Source organism: Bombina bombina, chromosome 5, assembly GCF_027579735.1.
Source record: "Bombina bombina isolate aBomBom1 chromosome 5, aBomBom1.pri, whole genome shotgun sequence".
In the NCBI taxonomy this organism is placed as follows: Eukaryota; Metazoa; Chordata; class Amphibia; order Anura; family Bombinatoridae; genus Bombina; species Bombina bombina.
Genome location: NC_069503.1, coordinates 517,019,140 through 517,043,590, shown reverse-complemented (window position 1 = coordinate 517,043,590; position 24,451 = coordinate 517,019,140).

Below are 24,451 nucleotides of genomic sequence, written 5' to 3'. Positions count from 1 at the left end.
CTCTTCATTCCATTCCTCGGCCATCAGTGGGTCAGTGCATGGAGGTAATCGGACTCATGGTAGCAACAATGGACTCAGACCACTGCAACTATGCATGCTCAAACAGTGGAATGGGGATTATGCAGATTTATCTCCTCAACTGCATCTGGACCAGGAGACCAGAGATTCTCTTCTCTGGTGGTTGTCTCAGGACCACCTGTCTCAGGGAATGTGTTTCCACAGGCCAGAGTGGCTCATAGTAACGACAGATGCCAGCCTGTTAGGCTGGGGTGCAGTCTGGAACTCCCTGAAAGCACAGGGCTTATGGTCTCAGGAGGAAACTGTCCTCCCGATAAACATTCTAGAACTGAGAACGATATTCAATGGGCTTCAGGCATGGCCTCAGCTTGCTGCGGCCAAATTCATCAGATTTCAGTCGGACAACATCACGACTGTAGCTTATATCAATCATCAAGGAGGAACACGGAGTTCTCTAGCGATGATGGAGGTAACCAAAATAATCCGATGGGCAGAGGATCACTCTTGCCATCTCTCAGCAATCCATATCGCAGGAGTAGAGAACTGGGAGGCGGATTTCCTAAGTCGTCAGAATTTTCATCCGGGGGAGTGGGAGCTCCATCCGGAGGTATTTGCCCAGCTGACTCAGCTATGGGGCACACCCGAATTGGATCTGATGGCATCCCGTCAGAATGCCAAACTTCCTCATTATGGGTCCAGGTCCCGGGATCCCCAGGCGGTACTCATAGATGCTCTAGCAGTGCCCTGGTCCTTCAATCTTGCCTATGTATTTCCACCGATTCCTCTCCTCCCACGTCTGGTTGCCAGAATCAAGCAGGAGAGAGCTTCAGTGATTCTGATAGCACCTGCATGGCCACGCAGGACTTGGTATGCAGACCTAGTGGACATGTCATCAGTTCCACCGTGGACTCTGCCAATGAGGCAGGACCTTCTAATGCAAGGTCCATTCATGCATCCAAATCTAATTTCTCTGCATCTGACTGCTTGGAGATTGAATGCTTGATTCTATCAAAGCGTGGTTTCTCTGAGTCGGTCATTGATACCCTGATTCAAGCTAGAAAGCCTGTCACCAGGAAGATCTATCATAAGATTTGGCGCAAATATTTTTATTGGTGTGAATCCAAGGGTTACTCATGGAGTAAGATTAGGGTTCCTAGAATATTGTCCTTTTTCCAAGAAGGATTGGAGAAGGGATTATCAGATAGTTCCTTAAAAGGACAGATATCTGCTTTGTCTATTCTTTTACACAAACGTCTGGCAGATGTCCCAGACGTTCAAGCATTTAGTCAGGCCTTGTTTAGGATCAAGCCTGCATTTAAACCTGTTGCTCCGCCATGGAGACTAAACTTAGTTCTTAAAGTTCTTCAAGGGGTTCCGTTTGAACCTATGCATTCCATAGATATTAAGCTTCTATCTTGGAAAGTTTTGTTTTTAGTAGCTATCTCTTCGGCTCAAAGAGTTTCTGAGTTATCTGCTTTACAGTGTGATTCACCTTACCTTGTTTTCCATGCAGATAAGGTGGTTTTGCGTACCAAACCTGGGTTTCTACCTAAGGTTGTTTCTAATAGGAATATCAATCAGGAGATTGTTGTTCCTTCACTGTGTCCTAATCCTTCATCAAAGAAGGAACGTCTGTTGCACAATTTTGATGTGGTTCGTGCTTTAAAGTTCTACTTACAAGCAACTAAAGATTTCCGTCAAACATCTTCATTGTTTGTTGTTTATTCTGGTAAACAAAAAGGTTAAAAGGCTACGGCTACCTCTCTTTCCTTTTGGCTGAAAAGCATCATCCGTTTGGCTTATGAGACTGATGGCCAGCAGCCTCCTAAAAGAATTACTGCTCATTCTACTAGAGCAGTGGCTTCCACATGGGCTTTTAAAAATGAGGCTTCTGTTGAACAGATTTGTAAGGCGGCGACTTGGTCTTCGCTTCATACTTTTTCCAAATTTTACAAATTCGATACTTTTGCTTCTTCAGAGGCTATTTTTGGGAGAAAGGTTCTACACGCAGTGGTGCCTTCCGTTTAAGGTACCTGTCTTGTCCCTCCCTTCATCCGTGTCCTAAAGCTTTGGTATTGGTATCCCACAAGTATGGATGAATCCGTGGACTCGATACATCTTACAAAAGAAAACATAATTTATGCTTACCTGATAAATTTATTTCTCTTGTGATGTATCGAGTCCACGGCCCGCCCTGTTTATTTAAGACAGGCAGTATATTTTTATTTAAAAAACTTCAGTCACCACTGCACCCTATAGTTTCTCCTTTTTCTTCCTAGCCTTCGGTCGAATGACTTGGGGGTGGAGCTAAGGGAGGAGCTATATAGACAGCTCTGCTGTGGGTGCTCTCTTTGCCACTTGCTGTAGGGAAGGAGAATATCCCACAAGTATGGATGAATCCATGGACTCGATACATCACAAGAGAAATAAATTTATCAGGTAAGCATAAATTATGATTTTTTAGTTTCGAATTGTATGTATTATTGTGTTAATTTCGAATTTAAAACTATAGCAAAGATGTAAAATTCGAATTCGAATTTTAATTCGAAATTAACACATCTTATCTATTATAGATACTTGTGGTGTTAAAATTCGAATTTTAATTTAAAACCAACACTTCCATCACTTAATCTAACTATTAAGTGATAGAGGTGTTGATTTCGAATTAAAATTCGAATTTTAACACCATTATTAACTATAATAGATATGTTCATTTCAAATTTTACCTCTTTGTTATAGTTATTTTTTAGTTTCGAATTGTATCTATTATTGTGTTAATTTTGAATTTAAAACTATAGGAAAGATGTAAAATTTGAAATCGAATTTTAATTCGAAATTAACACATCTTATCTATTATAGTTACTAGTGGTGTTAAAATTCGAATTTTAATTCGAAACCAACACCTCCATCACTTAATCTAACTATTAAGTGATAGAGATGTTGATTTCGAATTAAAATTCGAATTTTAACACCATTATTAACTATAATAGATATGTTCATTTCGAATTGGAATTTTACATCTTTGTTATAGTTATTGTTTTAGTTTCGAATTGTATCTATTATTGTGTTAATTTTGGAATTAAAACTATAGGAAAGATGTAAAATTCAAAATCGAATTTTAATTCAAAATTAACACATCTTATCTATTATAGTTACTAGTGGTGTTAAAATTCGAATTGTAATTTGAAACCAACACCTCCATCACTTAATCTAACTATTAAGTGATAGAGGTGTTGATTTCGAATGAAAATTCGAATTTTAATACCATTATTAACTATATAGATATGTTCATTTCGAATTCGAATTTTACATCTCTGTTATATTTATTGTTTTAGTTTCGAATTGTATCTATTATTGTGTTAATTTCGAATTTAAAACTATTGGAAAGATGTAAAATTCGAATTCGAATTTTAATTCGAAATTAAAACATCTTATCTATTATAGTTACTAAAAGTGCTAAAATTCGAATTTTAATGTGAATTTTAACATCATTCCATTAATAACTTTAATAGATAAGATGGTTTTATTTCTAATTAAAATTCGAATTCAAATTTTTTATCTTAGTTATCAAAGTCTAAGAAAGTTGGTCTCCCATTTGGCGAAACGTTTGAAATGAGACCCCTCCACGCTTGTAATGTATTTATTAAAATTGCATAAATACACGTACACACACACAGTCATACACACACACACATACACAGTCATACACACACATAATCACACACACACAATCTCATACACACACACTTTCTTACACACTCATACATACACACACTCATACACACAAACATACACTCATACACACACACTCTGACACACACACACACACACTCTCTCATACAAACCCACTCTAATACACAAACATTGATACAACCACACACACATAATCTCATACACACACACTCTCACACACACGCACTCTCATACACACACAATCCCATACACACATACTTTCATACACATACACTCTCACACACACACTCTCATACACACACACAATCTCATACACACACTTTCATACACACATACACACACAAACTCTCTCATACACACACACACTTTCATACACCCATACACTCTAACACACAAACTCATACAACCACACACACAAACTCATACACACACACACACTCACATACACACTCACGTATACTACACTACAAATTTTAACAACTATACAGTTCTACTCTGCTTTGTCAATAAAGAAGATTCAAAATCACATAGTCAGTAGACTAGGCAAAAAATGTAATACATGTCTAGTAACTTTTGTTTGCATACTATACATATACGTAATGTTATATGTATTATATATATATGTATTATTTGGGTGTATATGTGTTTTTTATACTAAGTTAATTCATTGCTACTTATAGAGTGAGAAGATTTATACAAAAGCAGCAGTAGCAGCAAGAAATAACGAAAGACGTGCAAAAGCATTTTGTCACTCATCAAATTTTATTATTCAATAAAATTAAAGCAGTGTCCAGTCTTTAATTGGAATCTACCAAGATGCCCAAAAAAGTTGCAAGAAGAATGATTTCAGCTTCCAGCAGCAGTCAACAGCAGCAAAAGCTAATGGAGACCAATAATGATGCAGTTGAAGTAATTAAAGAAAACAAAGTGTCCGGAACCGCACGCAGTGGTCGTCAAAGAATGTCAATTCATGCCTTTTTGAAGAAAAATAATCCCCCTATTGTATCTGAACATGCGGAGCAGCAGTGTTCGCAGGAAGCAGCATTAGAAAAATCCACTTCTATTAATGAATTATCCAGAGAACCAGCAGGTGATAATGGAGTAGATCTTGAAATAACTATGGAAACTTTTGGAAGGAATAGCAGCAGCAGTAGCAGCATCTCTGTAGAAAATGAAAATAATTCTGAATTGGAATTTGAAGATTATATATCTGAAGGATCTGTGTATACTCCAACTCATTGTGATTCTAATGATTCAGATTGCAGTACCATTGAGGAACAAAATCCAGCTTGCACCATCACTTCTACGTATCCACTGTTCCAAAAGCATCTCAAACGTGCTATTCCATCCAAAGAGTCACCAATGTTGCAGTCACAGTCAGATAGAATTCATTCTAATGCCAACGGGGCCAAACAAAGAAAAATTCCCACAATTGAACCACTAGATGCTACACCACCACAAGTTGAACTTGTGAAATAAGAGCAGCTGGCGCTGCTGTAATGGAAATTCCATTATCATCATAATCCATTACGACTCCCAGACCATGTAGTAGTGCAGTAGGTGGTAGTGTAGTTTGGAATTTTTATTCTGTCGATAAACTAGATCAAAGTAAAGCAACATGTAAAATATGTAAGAAAAAAATAAGTTGAGGAAAAGCAGGAAGTAATTTGGGAACCACTTCCTTGCGGTCTCATATGAATAGTAGACACAAAGTGATATGGGACAGATATCTAAATTAAAATGTTGCTTTATCCACCGAAAGAAATACTAATGTTATGCTACCACCTATTGACAATGATGATGGCTTTAATAACACCAGTAGAAGTTCATGCAGCAGCAGCATTCAACTTTTATCAAATTTATTGCCAATTTCTGGGAGTACAGCAGTATCTAAGCGGCAGAGTACTTTACAAGTTGCTTTTGAAAGTGGTCAAAAATATCCCCCAAACCATGAACTTGTTTGCCAAAATAATTTTAAAGTTGCAAAAATGCTTGCAATAGATAAGCTTCCTTTTAATTTTATTGAAGGTCAAGGCTTTCGGGAATTAATGCAGTCAGTAGTTACCCGTTGACAAATCCCGAGCCGTCATTATTTCTCACGAAATTAATCATTCTCTTTTATAATTTGATTTATAAAATAATATTTTTAGATTTTATATCCTTTTAATAAAAAATTGGGGGAGGTTTACATATTTGTATACAGTCACAACACCACCAGCAGCACTAAACACACGCTCTGACTGAACACTCATTGGGGGACAACTTAAAATATTGAACTGTAATATGTGACAATGCTGGCCATAATATTTTTTTAGTTTTCCATTAACTCAGTGGGTCAGAACGAGGCTCAATAAAAGTGTTATCCAACAAATATGCAGTTACCATCTGCACTGAAGAACACTGATTGTCTTCATGTAATCTTGCTTCTTCACCTGTAGCCATAATGCCATATTTGCCAAAAAGACCCCACAATGAGTTACTGGAATTACCTCCAACTGAATTGTCAGATATTGAGTCAGACTCAGAACTGTTACAATCTGGGAAAGATGGCTGACCACTACCAGTGCAACTGCTGCTAGACTTCTTTGTAGAGTTGTTTGAGTTTGCTCCCTGATTAATTTCAATTTCTTGCTTGACTTTGTAGATGAGTATTCCCTTGCATCTCTCAACCGTATGTTCTTTTCCATCTACAAAATTATACATCTGACCTTTAAAACATGGGTCCAAAAGAGTAGCAAGAAGGTATTCATCTCTTTTTTGATGGAGATGATCTTTGGATCTTTCAACAAAAAATAACTAATTTTCTTGCAAGCTGAGCAAGATCTAACAACTCTATATCATCATCTTCATCAGCATCAGATAGACAGTTTCTTGTACTTGATGCAAGGAGCTCAGTCTAGTTTCAAGAAAGTAAATTAATGGAAGGACCTTGCTAAGGCTTGCATCTTGTTCACTTACCATTAATGTTAACTCTTTAAATGGTTGAAGAACCTTGCACACATCACTCATAAGATGCCACTGTGCCGAAGTCAAATGGACTCCATCTAATGGTTTTCTTCCTGTCATAAGGTATTCAATTATTGCCTTTCTTTGTTCATGAAGGCATTGAAGCATGTTAAACGTGCTATTCCATTCAAAGAGTTGCCAATGTTGCAGTCACAGTCAGATAGAATTCATTCTAATGCCAACTGGGCCAAACAAAGAAAAATTCCCACAATTGAACCACTAGATGCTACACCACCACAAGTTGCAACTTGTGAAATAAGAGCAGCTGGCACTGCTGTAATGAAAATTCCATCATCATCATCCATCCCTACTCCCAGACCATGTAGTAGTGCAGTAGGTGGTAGTGTAGTTTGGAATTTTTATTCTGTCGATAAACTAGATCAAAGTCAAGCAACATGTAAAATATGTAAGAAAAAAATAAGTTGAGGAAAAGCAGGAATTAATTTGGGAACCACTTCCTTGCGGTCTCATATGAATAGTAGACACAAAGTGATATGGGACAGATATTTAAATTAAAATGTTGCTTTACCCACAGAAAGAAATACTAATGTTATGCTACCACCTACTGACAATGATGATTGTCTCCTACTGTTAGTGACAGTCATCATTCTGCAGCAAGTCAAGGCAAAGGTTTTACAATGGGGAACAGTCAAGTACAATTTTTGATAAGTCCGGGGAGAAGTTAAGTTGCACGCGAACTTCTTCTCCCGTGGCAGCGGATCTCATCCACCATTCAGTGACTTTGGGACTTGATGCTGCTGTGCATGATGTGTCAGCTGACACATCAGATGCAATGGGGTCAGAAGTAATTGTGGTATAACTAATTTTCTTGCAAGCTGAGCAAGATCAAACAACTCTATATCATCATTCTCATCAGCATCAGATAGACAGTTATCTTGTACTTGATGCAAGGAACTCAGTCTAGTTTCAAGAAAGTAAATTAATGCAAGGACCTGGCTAAGGCTTGCATCTTGTTCACTTACCATTAATCTTGCCTCTTTAAATGGATGAAGAACCATGCTGGTTTTCTTAATGTCATAAGGTATTCAATTATTACCTTTCGTTGTTCATAGAGGCGTTGAAGCATGTCAAACATGCTATTCCATCGTTTAGAAAAATCAATTATGAGTTGATGGCGTGGTAAATTATTATTTTCTTGTAATGTTAGTAACAAATGTTGTGCATGGTAGGAGTGGTGGAAACGTGAGCATATCTTTCGTGAAGCATTCAACATGTCATGAATATGTGTTAAATCTGAAAGAAATTTGTTAACAACCAAATGTAATATATGTGCAAAACAAGTCACATGTATAATTTGTCCATTCTTGAGTGCACAAACAATGTTAGAGCCATTGTCTGAAGACACAAAGCCAACCGTGAGCAAAACCAATCATTTATTACTTCATTCAGCTTATCAAGAATATTAGCTGCATTGTGATTCTTTCATTCAAAACTATTCATGCACAGTGTTGCATGCTTACGATAAGATATGCGTTGCATTGGCCTTGAGGGAACATAGTCATTACTTACAACAAATGATACCCAATGTGCAGTCACAGTCATATAGTCTGAACTCTGCACCCTGTGGACTTAATGTCCACATGTCAGTTGTAATATGCACTTTGTTACACTCTGACATTTCTAATTGTTTGACAACATTTTCTAAAACAAGTTTATGAATTTGGGAAACACCTTTTCGTGAGAAATAATGACGGCTCGGGATTTGCAAATTGATTTTTTTATGTCCTTTTACTGCTTCCTCGGCTGGCCTACCTACCTACTGCTGCTGGATTTCTAATCAGATAGACAGTGTCTTGTACTACTAGAATTTAATGTTATATGATATTCACTTATTTATTCATAATCTACAATTGATGTTGCTACCGCTGCTGCTATTTATGCAAATCATAGTATTTCTTTTGTAAAAACGAACATGAAAAATCTACAATCAGAAACTGGCGAATATAAAAAAAAACAAGTCCCTGTGAAAAAACAGGAGCGCAACTCCGTGCAACAAATAGTACACGGATAATCTAAGTGTAGATTAAAAGCAATTTATTTGTAGACACAAAATGACAAACATCTAAACATCAAATGAAACACTCACATCGATGTCCTCAAACATATGAGGTATGTGCTTGCAATAAATGTAATTTAGTCGGAACTTCTCTCCACTGGTCTCCTCCTCTCTCCCTTTAGTAATGTTCGATAGCCAGCGGGTAAGTCCTTGCATAAATCTTTGGTACCCTCTCTGCTTCGTTCTGACAAGCACCGCTCTGTGAAAAAGCCGGAGGCAATGCCCACATTGCTTCTCAAAGCCCTTTTTATTCCATTCATGTTTCTCTATCTTTCCTATTATAGGCTGTTCATACACCTTGTGATTTAAAAGCCCGCAAATGTCCATATTATTCTAAATCTCATTGCCTGTCAGTTCAGTCCTTTGAACTAAGTGATTACTAATTCATATACATATATAATATAGATTTCATAACAACACATAAAAACATATGATTTAAAACACAATATTTCATATTATTAAAAACGGTCCATATATAAATAGCTTATAAAAAAAAACTCTGGCTATCGAACATTACTAAAGGGAGAGAGGAGGAGACCAGTGGAGAGAAGTTCCGACTAAATTACATTTATTGCAAGCACATACCTCATATGTTTGAGGACATCGATGTGAGTGTTTCATTTGATGTTTGGATGTTTGTCATTTTGTGTCTACAAATAAATTGCTTTTAATCTACACTTAGATTATCCGTGTACTGTTTGGTGCACGGAGTTGCGCTCCTGTTCTCTTGTTTTTTCACAGGGACTTGTTTTATCTTGTATCACCACAGAATTCACACCAGTGGATTTTTAAAGGAGCAGCAGGGAAGTGTGGATTAAGACTGTTCAGTTTATTTCTATATGGACTACAGTGATTCATTGTTACTTAGGCTATGAAAAAGCATTTGGTAAGAAGGACATTTTATATTTAAGAGGTCAGTGTGATCAGTTTATTTGCTACATACTCCTCTGAAATTGTTTGTGTTTCATATAATTGTGCTCTATTCACAGTTTATTTTTATTTATTTATATATTCTCCTATAATTGGTATTCAAACACTTTTTGGGTGGCGCTTTGGGATTTTGTTTTTTGATTTGATTTAAAGGTACAGTAGCGGTGTGACCAGTCTTTTCTGATCGCCCCGCAGGTGTACCTATTTGGTGTTGTATACCAATTTAGCAGCCCCCTGTTTCTCTCTAAATTTATTGAATTTCAAGATTACTAATTTAATTTGGATTTTTAGTAAAACATATATTTTTTAGAATGGAAACACCTACCTTAGAAACCGCTAATAGCTTTGGGAAATATTTTGATCCCTCCACTAGAAGTAGATTACTCTCCACTACTGGAGATGGGGAGGAGGAAGAGAGGGACCCCAAATTACTATTTAGAAGGTTGGAAAAACTAAGTAGATCCCAGATTAATTGCTGGTATGATCTGATAACCTTAGAGAATTTTGAAAAATATGGGATTATCCCTAAAGGGTTAAAACTATATAAAAAAATCTATATTTGAGTTTGATGAGGTTGAATTTATCAGCGAATGGGAGGAAGCTATGGACATTTGTTCTAGAAAATTTCTATTTTAAAAAGGCATAGGGACAAAAAAGTTGAAAAACTTAGCAATGAGATACTTCAGATTGAGACAGTATTAAATGAATATAAGGATGATGTTCTTTATAAAGAATTGGATATGAGAAATAGGACAGCTTTGAGATTGTTTGAATCTGAGGTGATCAAAAATAAAAAGAAGAAACTACATAATGCATTGTATGGGAATAAGGATAAGGAATCAGGAGAAGATGACAATAACATTGGGGATAATAGTGAGGAGACACCAAGAGGAAATAAAAGAGGGGATGAAAGCCCTGAAAGAGTGAGTTATAATAACAGAAGGTTCCATGTGAATGGTCAGCCAAAACAAAAAGTTAAAAGTAATAGTAACAATCCTAACAAGATTAAAAATAGAAATGGAGGTAACCACCTAATTGCTAATAATAGGGATAAGGGCTCATATCAGGAAGATTACCAATATGAACATATGGAAGGTAATAGGATATATAGAGAAAGGAGGATATCTAGTGTAAATGAACAACATTCTCTATATCCTCAAAAGAATCAGGGTCACTATCAGGAATGGAGCTTAGGAGCCAGACCTAAAGTGAACCAACAGAAAAATCAGTCAAACTATAAGAAAACCATAGAGAATGGAAAACAGACCAATATAAATAGAAAAGGACAAAAGGGTGGATATCAGGATAAGGAACAGAAATATATTGGGGGATATTTTCCAGTTAGAAAAGAGCAAGTACAGGATCGTTTTTTAGGGCACCCTTCAGAGAATCTACCCCGGGTAGGGAATCGAAATCCAAAAAGAGGGATAGAACACGAAGACGAGGATGCAGAGGAGGGGTGGTACATAGAGCCAAAAAAAAGGGAAAGGGAAGCACTTTTGAGACCCTTTGGGCAGGAGATCTTCAATATTTCGAACAAATTGTTGACTAAAGATGAAGAGAATCTCCTTGGAAAGGGCCTCTCCTTTGCCCCTGACTCGGCTCCTAATGAGTTTGAATTGTATATTGATACAAAGAAACTCATTAGGAAACTGACTCTTGCGAGACATTTTAATATTAATAAAAGAGCAGAAGAAGATAATGCTATCGCTATACAAGGGGATGAGTCATTAGTTGTCCTTGAAAGTTTGGAAACCGAAAGCAACTTAGTGGTAATGAGATAGGACTAATTAATATTTTGGATGAACTTGAAGAAGAATCAAGGAATATCCCTATAAATCATAGTCTTCTAAAAAAGAATTCAACATTCTATCCTGTTCACTCTAAAGGGAATTTTATTCCAGTATTTGAGAAATTTTTAGAGAAGGAATTAAAGGAGATTTGCTTGAGGGATAGAAAGAGAAAAAGAAGGAAATGTAATCTTTGCAGAAATTAACAGAAGGCACTTATGAAATTAAGTGAGGATATGGACATAGTGGTCCGTAGTGCCGACAAGGGCGGGGGTGTGGTAATCCAGGGAAGAGAAGACTACATTAGAGAAGCCAAGCGCCTATTAGGTGACTCTGATACTTATAAAGTCCTAGAGAAAAATCTGACTAAAGATTTCTTATTTGAATATGAGGAGCTCATCAGAACAGGCAAAAATGATTTGGTTTTAAGTAATGCTGAGTTTCAGTATCTGGTGGTGGGGAACCCAGACCTACCGATTTTCTATCATCTCCCTAAAATCCATAAAGATCTAAATAACCCTCCAGGGAGAACGATAGTTTCAGGGATTGGGGGCCTCACCACCAAACTATCAGAGTATGTTGACCAGGTTTTAAAACCAATGGTGCCCTGTTTGCGGTCATATGTGAGGGATATGATACACATTTTGGAATTGACAAAAGATATAGAATGGCAACAAGATTTTATTTGGATGACCATGGATGTTAGTTCATTGTACACCTCAATTCCCCATTTGTTGGGAATTGCAGCTGTAAAATATTTTGCTAAGAAAGGTGGTTACATTAATGAGACCCAAATGGACTTTTTGGAGAAGGCCATGTGGTTCATTCTATCAAAAAATTACTTTGTGTTTGAAAACAAATACTTCCTCCAAATAAGAGGTACCGCAATGGGTACAAAATTTGCTCCCACCTTTGCAAATCTTTACATGGGGTAGTGGGAGGATTTGTTTGTTTTCAACACGGATAATCCATTTAAATGTAATATAAAACAATGGTATCGCTACATAGACAATGTTCTTATGGTTTGGCATGGCCCTATTGAGGAATTAAAGAGTTTTGTAGAATATACTAATAAGAATCTCTTTAATTTAAAATTCACAAAATAGAGTGGAGTAAAGAGAAAATAAACTTTTTAGATCTTGAGATTATACAAGAACAAGGTAAAGTTTATACAAATCTGTATAGGAAATCTACAGATACAAATGGATATCTCCATGCTAATAGTGGCCATCATGACAAATGGATAAAGAATATCCCCCTAGGCCAGTTCCAGAGAGCGAGACGAAACTGCACTAAAGATAGGGATTATCAAGTAGCTGCAGGGGTAATCTCTAATAGATTTTTAGCAAAGCGATATGAAATCAATCATTTAAGAGAAATTCAGGAAGCAGTTGGGAAAATGGATAGGGACAAACTAATTAAGGGTACTAAGCAAAAGAAAAAGAGCAGGGATGATAAAAGAAAGATACAATTTGTGACCAAATTTAACCAAGCTTCGAGGGAAATTGAGAAAGCAATGAAGAAGTATTGGCCAATTATTATGCAAGATCCAATTCTGAGAGATATTTTGAATGATAAGGGACAGGTTATCTTTAAGAGGAATTCGAATATTAAGAATAGGAGTAGCCCAAGTATGTTAAAATCAGGAAATCAAATAAATTGGTTAAATAAGAATACGGAGGGATTTTTTAAGTGTGGTAGGAAGAATTGTAATTGTTGTGCACATATGGAAAAGAATAAATGTGCCTTTGGTAAGAGGAAAGGTGAGAAACTACCTTTAGAGTTAAAGGCCTAATGAATTGTAGGACGTGCTATGTTGTGTATCTTCTAAGGTGCTCGTGTGATAAAATTTACGTAGGTCGTACGAAACGGCCTGTGAAGACGAGATTTAACGAGCACCTTAGAAATATAGACAATGGGTTAGACAACCATGGTGTGCCAGCACATTTTCTTGAAGCACACGGTAGAGATAGCACAAGTCTTAGTATTTTAGCTATAGAACATGTCAAGAATCCTATTAGGGGAGGAGATAGATTACTGCTCCTAAGACAGCGCGAGACCTACTGGATTCACAAGCTGGAAGCTGTGGGTCCAGAGGGTATGAATCGTGACATAGATTTAGCAGCCTTTTTAGATGTGTAATAGGGTAGTATTAATATGGGCTCTTAGGAATTATCCACTTTGTGTCCTTATTTAAAATAAAGACCCTCATTTCCTCAATATTTAATATATTTAAGGTGTCTCCTGTATTAATTGGTTTTTAAAGGGAGGAGTAGTTTATAATGAGCATATATTTCATTATGAATTATTAATAACAATATTTTAGAAATGTTATCTTACTTTGGAATATAATATCCTCATTTGGTTTGGTTTATTATTATTTTTATATTTATTATCATTCCCAATTTACTAAATAAGGTTCCCAATATATTAACTATTTGTATTATTTGGGAATTTCAGTTTAGATTATATGTATTTTAAGTCGTTTTATGTATGAAATGATACTAGTTTTATGTAATGTCTCCTTTTTTAAAAGTCCCCATACATATCTATATATATATATATTTTTTTTTTTTATTTACTGATAGGCATATGGATTATTTGTAAGAAATCTTTTTATATGATGTTAGGGTTTTTTTATGAGCTATTTATATATGGACCGTTTTTAATAACATGAAGTATTGTGTTTTAAATCATATGTTTTTATGTGTTGTTATGAAATCTATATTATATATGTATATGAATTAGTAATCACTTAGTTCAAAGGACTGAACTGACAGGCAATGAGATTGAGAATAATATGGACATTTGCGGGCTTTTAAATCACAAGGTGTATGAACAGCCTATAATAGGGAAGATAGAGAAACATGAATGGAATAAAAAGGGCTTTGAGAAGCAATGTGGGCATTGTGTCTGACGAAGCGAGGAGGAGCCTCGTGAAACGCGTAAGGCCACGCCCACTTGACGATACGCTTGGACGTACTCTGACGTGTAAGACAGCAGCTGCACTGGAGCTGGCTTTTTCACAGAGCGGTGCTTGTCAGAACGAAGCAGAGAGGGTCCCAAAGATTTATGCAAGGACTTACCCGCTGGCTATCGAACATTACTAAAGGAAGAGAGGAGGAGACCAGTGGAGAGAAGTCCGACTAAATTAGATTTATTGCAAGCACATACCTCATATGTTTGAGGACATTGATGTGAGTGTTTCATGCTCCTGTTCTCTTGTTTTTTCACAGGGACTTGTTTTATCTTGTATCACCATGGAATTCACACCAGTGGATTTTTAAAGGAGCAGCAGGGAAGTGTGGATTAAGACTGTTCAGTTTATTTCTATATGGACTACAGTGATTCATTGTTACTTAGGCTGTGAAAAAGCATTTGGTAAGAAGGACATTTTATATTTAAGAGGTCAGTGTGATCAGTTTATTTGCTACATACTCCTCTGAAATCGTTTGTGTTTGATATAATTGTGCTCTATTCACAGTTTATTTTTATTTATTTATATATTTTCCTATAATTGGTATTTATACACTTTTTGGGTGGTGCTTTGGGATTTTGTTTTTTGATTTGATTTAAAGGAACTGTTATCGCTTGAACTTTGTAGTGCTGCTCCACATTAGACCGTTCTCTTCAAACAGAGCTGTGCTCTGGCTGCACTGTGTAAATTTTCCTTAACACAGTGCATCCAGGGCCAAGTGCTGTTTGAAGTGAGCAGTGAAATATGCAGTAGCGCTGCAAAGCAGCAGCGCATTGCTTGTTGACTGGCTCTCAGAGATTTTTTCAAACCCTTCCCTTAGCCTTTCCCAGTATGCAAAGCTGCTTGTTCTAAATGTATTTTACTACATTTCTATGTTAGACCAAGAGAAAATGAAACAGATTTATTAAAGAGACATTTTAAAATTTCTTTTTTTTTGTATGCAGCTAATTTGCAATGCAGTTTTCAACTACTGCACTATATTATAAAACATTGAAAATTGCTTTATTCTTCAGTTAACCAACACATTGCAATTGAACTGTTGCCTTAGTGTAACTGTTTAATTTAAAATTTAATTCTATTTAAAAATGACCTGCAGAAGAATTTTCACAAAAAAATCTCATTGCAGAAAGTAAAGAAAAGTTCTGCTTCTGGGGTTATAAAGATAATTTAAATTTTAAATTATTATTTGTTGTCTACTGTTTTATTTACTTAAAGAATCTGTTTTATTTTTTGATATTATACAGGATCCTTTCAGAATTCTAAAGCCGGCCTTTATTTGACTGTATTTAATAACTGCTGCTGCTGAGAGTTGATACAAGTTTGTAAAAGGAATTTTCCATTTCTGAAAGGTAATAATAAAGTTATTAGTATTGCATACCCCTTTAATTCCTTGGCTTTCTTTTACATCGGTCTGCATGTGTTATATGTGTGTACTGTTTACTTAATGAAGCTCTGTGTTTTTATTTATTATACAGGATCCTTTCAGAATTCTAAAGCCGGCCCTTATTTGACTGTGTATTTAATAACTGCTGCTGCTGAGAGTTGGTACAATTTTCTAAAAGGCATTTTCCATCTCTGAAAGGTAATAATAAAGTTATTAGTATTGCATACCCCTTTAATTCATTGGCTTTCTTTTACATAGGTCTGTATGTGTTGTTTTTGTGTACTGTTTACTTAATGAATCTCTTTGTTTCTTTTTAAAGACACAATGAGTCCTTGGATCATCTTCATTACTATTGGGATATTCACCTCCTGTTCAGCAGGAGGAGGCAAAGAGCACCACAGCAGAGCTGTTAAATATCTCCTCCCTTCCCTCCCACTCCAGTCATTCTCTTTGCCTAAGTTGGTGCTAGGAAGAGGTAAAGTTAGGTGTTAGAAAAGATCCTTCAATCTGGTGTTTATTATTTTTAAAATAGTGCCAGAAAGTGCTACTTTGCTCTAGGGTGTAGCCGTAGTCCATATCAGTCTCTACAGTAGAGCTTTTGGTGACTTTAACTTTGTTTTTCTTTATTATACAGGATGCTTTCAGAATTCTAAAGCCGGCCCTTATTTGTCTGTGTATTCAATAATAGCTGCTGCTGCTGAGAGTTGGTACAAGTTTGTAAAAGGAATTTTCCATTTCGGAAAGGTAATAATAAAGTTATTAGTATTGCATACCCCTTTAATTCCTTGGCTTTCTTTTACATCGGTCTGCATGTGTTATTTTTGTGTACTGTTTACTTAATGAATCTCTGTGTTTTTATTTATTGTACAGGATCCTTTCAGAATTCTAAAGCTGGCCCTTATTTGACTGTGTATTTAATAACTGCTGCTGCTGAGAGTTGGTACAATTTTCTAAAAGGCATTTTCCATCTCTGAAAGGTAATAATATATTTATTAGTATTGCATACCCCTTTAATTCATTGGCTTTCTTTTACATAGGTCTGTATGTGTTGTTTTTGTGTACTGTTTACTTAATGAATCTCTTTGTTTCTTTTTAAAGACACAATGAGTCCTTGGATTATCTTCATTACTAATGGGATATTCACCTCCTGTTCAGCAGGAGGAGGCAAAGAGCACCACAGCAGAGCTGTTAAATATCTCCTCCCTTCCTCCCACTCCAGTCATTCTCTTTGCCTAAGTTGGTGCTAGGAAGAGGTAAAGTTAGGTGTTAGAAAAGATCCTTCAATCTGGTGTTTATTATTTTTAAAGTAGTGCCAGAGAGTGCTACATTGTTCTAGGGTGTAGCCGTAGTCCATATCAGTCTCTACAGTAGAGCTTTTGGTGACTTTAACTTTGTTTTTCTTTATTATACAGGATGCTTTCAGAATTCTAAAGCCGGCCCATATTTCTCTGTGTATTTAATAATAGCTGCTTTTGCTGAGAGTTGGTACAAGTTTGTAAATGGAATTTTCCATTTCTGAAAGGTAATAATAAAGTTATTAGTATTGCATACCCCTTTAATTCCTTGGCTTTCTTTTACATCGGTCTCCATGTGTTATTTTTGTGTACTGTTTACTTAATGAATCTCTGTGTTTTTATTTATTATACACGATCCTTTCAGAATTCTAAAGCCGGCCCTTATTTGACTGTGTATTTAATAACTGCTGCTGCTGAGAGTTGGTACAATTTTCTAAAAGGCATTTTCCATCGCTGAAAGGTAATAATAAAGTTATTGGTATTGCATACCCCTTTAATTCATTGGCTTTCTTTTACATAGGTCTGTATGTGTTGTTTTTGTGTACTGTTTACTTAATGAATCTTTCATGGGCAACAGTGTTCTTCTAACACCACCATGCATTGGCGTATTTAGATTTTGTGCAGCCCCAGGCACTCAAAATTCTGCTGCCCTCCCCCCAAGGTCTTAGGCATTTTTGGTACATGTTTTTTTTTTTTATATATAGTATTTCCAAAGTAAACGTCCACCAGGGCTTGCAAAACACTTGCACAGAGAGTGACATACATAATCACAGAAACATACAAAGTTATGCACATAGACACTGTCACATTCGCAGATGCACACACACACATATATATATAAATATATACACTCACACATACATATACACGACTATTACTACAATATATGTAGAAAAACACAGATTCAATGCTTGGCAAACACAATACTGAGTGTTGGAAATGCAAGCAAACTCAATGTAATAGCTATCTGAATAAAAGAAATGTTCAGAGTTACCTCTCTTATTATACTCCCTTAAATTTAAGTTTCTTAAACTAAGTCTCTCATTAGATACCTGTATAATACTTCTAAAATAACTGTATGAAATATAGCCACAACAAATGTGCTGCCCCCCTCAAATCTGCTGCCCTAGGCAAGGGGCTTGTTTGCCTAGGCCAAAATTTACACCCCTGCCACCATAGTAACCTACCTAATCAACTACAGTACTTTAATAGAGGGGGGTTATGAATGAAATAAGACTGTTTTGCCCTATCTTGGGGCTCGTCAGTATGGCGTAGGTTAATTATTTCACTCAATGTGTTATTTGAGTGATTAACATCACCAGCCATAGACAGCCTGTTTGGCCCATATGAGCCTCCTCCAATTAAACATTACTATTAATGTTTAAAATTTAAAAAATAAAATTGATGATAAATACATGTGAAATATAAAAAGGACATTACAAAAGAAAGTTTTCCTTTTAAGAAACATTTTTGAGAAGTTTCAAATTTAATTCTATTATCTAATTTGCTTCGTTATCTCAGCTTCCTTTATTGAAGAGCATACTACTAGTAGGCTCAGAGGCTGAGGCGAGCTAGATCAAGACGATTGACTAGTACTACTAGTGTTTGTGCAAATAAGCTAACATTTGCTCACCAGATATGCTTGCTGCTTAGTTGGCTACTTGCTGATGACTCCTTTTATAAAGTTACCACAACATGAGAATGAAAGAATGTATAAGATTAAATTTGGAAGTTAATTTAAATTGAATGTTATAATTTTCGAATCACGTAAGAAAAAAAAATAGGTTTCATGTCCCTTTAAATGGTTGGTTATAGAGGAAGGTTAGTATAGTAACCTATTAAAAAATACCACCTGTTGTAGATTATTTCACATGTGATCCTCTATCAATGATCATCATATCATAAGATTCTGAAGTTTTAAGGAATAAATGAGGAATTGAGTATTCTAATTTAATATATATATATATATATATATATATATATATATATATCAAAAAAGATGAAATGCTTGAGTTGAGTTGAACATCAACCATACAAAAAAAATTATTTTGAAAACGGAATGAGGCACAAAGATGGAGAAACGGGCTGCCTATGGTTGATGTATTTTTATATTTCAACAAATTTCACCTTTTTGAATATTATAATAGACTAAAAAACATTACTTTCGGATCTTTTTTTTTTTTTTCTTTTTCAAAGTTAGAAAATTAATTTTTTTTGTGGTCACTAATTTCTTTTCAAGGTATAGATTTTCTTAATCTTACAATAAAATTGAGTTTGACACAAGAGCTGTGGGTGATACAGAGGCCTCTAGTTATCAACGTGTCTACTTACCTGCCTTCGCCGGCCCAATACGCCCGCCTAAGCTCGCCTACCATCGCCGCAGCGGACCTGAAAAATCTCGCCAAAGTTATCAATAAATCTGTCAAAAAGCCACGCACCAAGTACGGGGCGATGAGCAGCGGACTGTGATAATTATCACTCATCCGATCTCGCTGCTCTTCGGCTTTTTTACAGCTTTATTGACAAGCTGTCACTAATTACCCACACTAAACTACACTGTTCTACCCCCTATACCGGCGCCCCCGGAGCCCCCTGCAACTAAATAAAGTTATTAACCCCTAAACCGTCCTCCCGGTCACCGCCGCAACTATAATAAATGTATTAACTCCTAAACCGCCGCTCCCGGAGCCCACCGCCACCTACATTATACCTAGTAACCCCTATCCTGCCCCCCCTATACCGCCGCCACCTATAATAAATTTATTAACCCCTATCCTGCCGATCCCGGACCCCACCGCAACTAAATAAATTGTTTAACCCCTAAACTGCCGCTCCCGGACCCCGCCGCCACCTATATTTAACTTATTAACCCCTATCCTTCCCCCCCTACACCGTCGCCACCTATAATACATTTATTAACCCCTATCCTGCCCCCCCTACACCGCCGCCACTATAATAAAATTATTAACCCCTAAACCTAAGTCTAACCCTAACACCCCCCTAACTTAAATATTAATTAAATACATCTAAATAAATGTAACTCTTATTAAATTCATTATTCCTATTTAAAACAAAATACTTACCTTTAAAATAAACCCTAATATAGCTACAATATAAATAATAATTTTATTGTAGCTATCTTAGGATTTATTTTTATTTTACAGGCAAATTTCAATTTATTTTAACTAGGTATAATAGCTATTAAATAGTTATTAACTATTTAATAGCTACCTAGTTAAAATAAAGAGAAATTAACCTGTAAAATAAAAAACTAACCTAAGTTACAATTACACCTAACACTACACTATACTTAAATAAATTATTCCTATTTAAAACTAAATACTTACCTGTAAAATAAACCCTAAGATAGCTACAATGTAATTAATAATTACATTGTAGCTATTTTAGGATTTATATTTATTTTACAGGTAACTTTGTATTTATTTTAGCTAGTTAGAATACTTATTAAATAGTTATTAACTATTTCATAACTACCTAGCTAAAAGAAATACAAAATTACCTGTAAAATAAATCCTAACCTAAGTTACAATTAAACCTAACACTACACTATCATTAAATTAATTAAATAAATTACCTACAAATAACTACAATTAAATACAATTAAATAAACTAACTAAAGTACAAAAAAAAAAAGCTGTTACAAAAAATAAAAAAAATAAGTTACAAACATTTCAAAAATATTACAACAATTTTAAGCTACTTACACCTAATCTAAGCCCCCTAATAAAATAACAAAGCCCCCCAAAATAAAAAAAATGCCCTATCCTATTCTACATTAAAAAGTTAACAGCTCAATTACCTTACCAGCCCTTAAAAGGGCCTTTTGCGGGGCATGCCCCAAAGAAAACAGCTCTTTTGCCTGTAAAATAAAAATACAACCCCCCCAACATTAAAACCCACCACCCACATACCCCTACTCTAACCCAGATACCCCTTAAATAAACCTAACACTACCCCCCTGAAGATCATCCTACCTTTAGCCGTCTTCAGCCAGCCGACCACCGATGGAACTGAAGAGGAGATCCGGAGCGGCAGAAGTCATCATCCAAGGGGCACTGAAGAAGTCTTCCATCCGATTGAAGTCATCATCCAAGGGGCGCTGAAGAAGTCTTCCATCCGATTGAAGTCATCATCCAGGCGGCGTCTTCAATCTTCATCTATCCGGAACGGAGCGGAGCCATCTTCAGACGAGCCTACGCGGAGCCATCTTCTTCCACCGACGACTGAACGACGAATGACGGTTCCTTTAAGTGACGTCATCCAAGATGGCGTCCCTCAAATTCCGATTGGCTGATAGGATTCTATCAGCCAATCGGAATTAAGGTATGAAAAATCTGATTGGCTGATCCAATCAGCCAATCAGATTGAGCTTGCATTCTATTGGCTGATCGGGACAGCCAATAAAATGCAAGCTCAATCTGATTGGCTGATTGGATCAGCCAATCAGATTTTTCCTACCTTAATTTCGATTGGCTGATAGAATCCTATCAGCCAATCGCGGCGTTGCGGCGTTGTCCGGGAGCGGCGGTTTAGGGGTTAATAACTTTATTTAGTTGCGGCGGTGTAGGGGGGGACAGATTAGGGGTTAATATGTATAATGTAGCTTGCAGTGGGCTCCGGGAGCGGCGGTTTAGGGGGTAATACATTTATTTAGTTGCGGCGGTGTAGGGGGGGGCAGATTAGGGGTGTTTAGACTCGGGGTACATGTTAGGGTGTTAGGTGTAGACAGCTCCCATAGGAATCAATGGGATGTCGGGCAGCAGCGAACATGAACTTTCGCTATGGTCAGACTCCAATTGATTCCTATGGGATCCGCCGCCTCCAGGGCGGGCTGGAAAAGTGCCGAGCGTACCTGCTAGTCATTTGATAACTAGCAAAAGTAGTCAGATTGTGCCGAACTTGTGTGCGGAACATCTGGAGTGACGTAAGAATCTATTTGTGTCGGACTGAGTCCAGCGGATCGAAGCTTACGTCACAAAATTCTACTTTTGCCGGTGTAAAGGGCTTGATAACTTAGGCGAATCAGCCTCGCCACATATGCGCGGCGGAATTCCAGCGTATTTGAGGTTGACGGCTTGATAACTAGGGGCCAGAGACTAAAGGCAAGCGTGACTGATTTGATTATCTTCAATGAACAAAAATTTGTCAATAAAATTATCAATAGTTGTTTTGTTTTACTTTAGAGAAAATATGTCTAAAGATTTCTTGTCTACAAGAAAAAAAAGGAACCAACTTGTAACTGGTTCATCTCTGTGCTGTGTGACAATTATGAACATTTATAAAATAATTCACTCAGTAAATGTGCAGTTGTGCACTGCAGTGTTTATCCACTGGTTCTGTGAAATATAACTTTTTTTTGAATAGGTCATCTTTTTATATATTTTGTTAATCTTAAAGATGATCAATAAGTAAGTCAATTATTAAGACTCAGGCTGAGTATTTGTGATGTACACATTTAGATATAAATTCTTTAACTTTGAAAGTTTATTAAAATCCTGTATTATATCACAATCTTGAATGTTAAAATTGAACTTGCACAATCCTTTAAATAATTAATGAATTTCTTATTAGCTGATTTTAAATAGCATGTTATGTCCCTTTAAGAGGTCTGCTATTACAGACCATAATCAATTGCAAAGTATTCTTCTCAGATTCCTAAAAAGGATAACTGGAAGGAAGCAAATTTACAGGGGAAATAAAAATCCATTCCAATCTCGGCATGTTTTAAAAGTAAACTACCATGGTGGCATGGATGGCACAATACCATGTGCCTTTTAAGAGAGAGGCTTTTAAAACGGTGTGTCAAGCATTAAAAAGATAATGTCAAAATTAAACTGCAAATTGTTAATTAGATAAACATTTGACATTTTTTCGACATTAATTTCTTTTTAAATATATAATTGCACACCTTTTGTTTTAAATTTTTAGGGGTGAAATGTTTGGCCTAAACCATGCCATCCTTGGTGTTAGAAAAACTTCCAAGTTAGCAAGGTGATCATGTGATTCATTTTAAATTACTAATGTACCTAGTACTTAGCGTACCAAACCACAAGGGAGAGGATAGTAGCACTGGGAAATAAAACTAGAGAGTTTAGAATAAAAAAGAGATATAAAAGCCTTCAATTTCCTATGCACAATGAGGGATGCCCAACTACAGAGCGCAGCAATTTTAAATAAGCTTCCTATTAAATTCTATTTAGGAAACCACAAATATCTCTTTATATTCTATGTTGAAAACAAGATACCTAGGTAGAGGCAAGGCATTCTGGGCCCCTAAATGGCAGGAAATAGTGCAGACTGCAGACATCCAGTGCTCTTTCAATTCATTCTTGCAAAACTGCTGCCATTTAGTGATCAAGAGACGTGCACACTCCTGAGCTTTTCTTCCTACTTCATTTCATCAAAGATACCCAGAGAAAACAATGTCAGTACAGTAGAAGTAAATAGAGAACTTAAAACTTTTGCTCTGTCTGAACAGTGACAAATTTAGGGTTAAATAATAAATATCCCTGCAAGTGTCAGGGCAAACTGGGTTAACTAACACATAAAAGGGATTGGTTTTGATTAATTTGTTTTTGTTTTGTTTTTTTGTGTATGTGTGTGTGTATGAGACAGAGTGTGCGTGTGTAAAGTAGAGAGAAGACAACAGAGTTTAGAATAAGAGATATAAAATACATAAAAATTAATGAGGACAATGAGAGACGCCCTTTACAGAGTGCAGCAATTTAAAATAAGTTTCCCATTTACTGTACTTTTATTTAGGAAATGTACATAAAATATCCCTTGATACTCTTTTGCTGAAAACAAGATACCTAGGTAGCAGGGACGTGCAGTCAGGGGCACTGGCCATATGCGGTCAAAACTGAATGAATACAAACAATTAATACTTATAAATAAAAAATATATATATTTTATTCACATGTTAAGTTATGGAGAGAGGCAGTGAGTGAGTGGTAGTGTACGTGTGTGTATATATATATATATATATATTGAAAGTAATGCATTCATTTTGCAAATTGCAAGTAACATAGAATTAATATCAAACAGCTGAAGCTGACAACTGACAATTATCCATGTAACAACAACCAGTTTCATCATTGATAACATAACAGTGCAAGGAGTTGTATTGTAACTTTATAAAATATCCATGAAAGCAGAAATGTATACACCATTACAAGCACAAAACCATTACTTTAATATTTCATAACAGCTTATTATTTACTGCATGCATAACCATTATTCTTGTTTTTTCCAAATATA